The 2,019-nt window shown below is 55.7% G+C and overlaps 1 protein-coding gene across 1 annotated transcript in view; it reads right to left on the reverse strand.

The window, feature by feature from the left end:
* The window catches only part of SLC35G2 (solute carrier family 35, member G2), a 36,021-nt gene extending 34,068 nt beyond the window's left edge, over positions 1 to 1,953 (reverse strand). Inside the window, exon 1 of the mRNA XM_010858252.1 lies at positions 1,814 to 1,953. The gene's annotated coding sequence lies outside the window, so the exon portion shown is untranslated. The remainder of the gene's footprint in view (positions 1 to 1,813) is intronic.
* Between the last annotated feature and the right edge of the window lie 66 nt (positions 1,954 to 2,019).

Here is a 2,019-nt window from a genome sequence, read left to right on the forward strand (position 1 = left end):
CTAAGTCATGTCCGACCCTTTGTGACCCCATGGACTGTAGCCTGCCAGGCTCCTCTGTCCATGGGATTCTCCAGGCAAGAATACTGGAGTGGGTTTCCATTTCCATCTCTAGAGGATCTTCCTGACCCAGGGACCAAATCTGCGTATCCAGCAGTGGAAGGTGGACTCTTTACCCCTGAGCCACCAGGGAAGTAACATGCTATACAATAGGTCCTTGTAAAAATAAGTAAATTAATTTTAAATATGTGTAAATACTTTCTTGCTCAGCCAAACACCAAACACTTTAATTCACAGGTTCTGTGACTTGGAAACAGATGATTATGAAAGTTAATGGTTATGAAGAGTTCAGAAATACTAAAGATGTCAAAAAATAAAGATGGATTATAAAAAAGTTCTGGAAAACATGTGTAATTTGTGGTGTGTGATGGCGCTGAAAACCAGTAAGTGTATTAACATGTTTGTAATGTTTGTGTGTATATACTATGTATTTTCATATGTGAGAGTTCTTGTTTATGCTCACCCCGTGCCCTCCCATGTAGGTAAATCAAGCCTGTTAGGCATATGCTTTATCTGCACCACCAGGACGAGCCACATTTGCCTTCAGTTATCTTCAGGAAACAAGCATCAACTCATCCGAAAAGGGTTACACTGTCTGGCCACCTGCCTTGGAGGCCGGCTATTTCTGGCAAAGATGCGGCGTAGAACCGCAAGGCACGCCGCCTCCAGGGAACTAAGCCGACGACGAAGACGCTGGAGGTACTTCAGCACCACGGACACGGGCAATCCCAATCAGGTCCTTTAAAGCCTAAACACAGCCGACACCTCCCGTTTCCCAAGCGCTCCCAGCCCTCTCCGCCCAGTGCGTCACTGTCTCTGGGCCCTCAATCGTCACTCAGTCGCCAGCTTTTCATCCCGCTCCCCCGCCAACCCCGGCAAAAGCCTGGACACAGATGCGAGTCTGCGCGGCCCCCCTACTCGTCCTTCCTGCTGGCCCGCGCACCCCTCCATCCTCCTGTCTCCAAAGGGGCCACACGGCGCACGTGGCGTAGAAACCCTACGGCCCAAAGGCGGGTCAGGGAGGGGTAGCACTTTCCTCCTCGGAGCTGCGGGAGGCTGCGTGGACTTGCCCTGCGCCTCTAGCCACCACACTCGGCCGCGGCCTGGCCCTTCCTCCACTACCCCTTGCCCTTGCCTTTCACTGGGGAAAGATCGCGCTGTACCGTTTATTCTCCGCGAAAATCTCAAACCATACACACAGGCGTCCAAGAGTCGGCAACAGAGTAAACGAAAATACTCATTCTTATTTCTAAATAAGAAATTGTTATTTCTTACAACCACCCAGCATTCTTATAACCTTATTTCTAAAACCACCCAGCATTCTTAAAAAGTTTGAAATTGATGCCATGGCGCCACAGGGACTCACCCTGGTTTGGGTGGGCTCCTGGGCGTGAGGAAAGCAAGAGCCCTGGCCTTTATCAGAGAAGTACACATACACACGACGGTGGCAGGAAACCGGGGCGCAGAGGCCATAGCTGATGCTGACCCTACCGAACTCGCGTCCAGGTGTTCCAAGGGAGCAGTGCTGGGAAGTGGGGGCCCCGCGGACCCTCAGGCGTCGAGCAGAGCCGGGGAGAAAGGGTGTGAAGGGGGCGGGGCGCTTCACCCGGGTCCGGCCCAAGCCCCAAAGAGGGACTCGGCCTCTTAGGTGCCTCGGCTGCAAGTGAGTGGACTTCTCTCACTCCTTATGGGTGGGGGCGGCCGGGCAGGCAGGGTCAAGTGCCCAGTCTGCTGTGCTGACTGGCGGCCGGGTTACCTGCGTGTGGCGGAGAGGAAGGCGCGAACCGGTGCTCCGGCCGGGGCTGCCCGCTGCCGCGCGCCTAGTCCAGGCTCTGAGCCCGCTGAGGCCACCGCGGGCTTCGCCAGGAAAACCGCGGCCGGGGCGGCGGAGGCCGCGGGGCTGGGCGGGGAGAGGGGCGTCGCCCGCGCGGACACTGCGCCTGCGCTCTCTGCGGCTCCCCC

This window comes from Bison bison, unplaced genomic scaffold (genome assembly GCF_000754665.1).
Source record: "Bison bison bison isolate TAMUID 2011002044 unplaced genomic scaffold, Bison_UMD1.0 scf7180017864384, whole genome shotgun sequence".
Taxonomy (NCBI): Eukaryota; Metazoa; Chordata; class Mammalia; order Artiodactyla; family Bovidae; genus Bison; species Bison bison.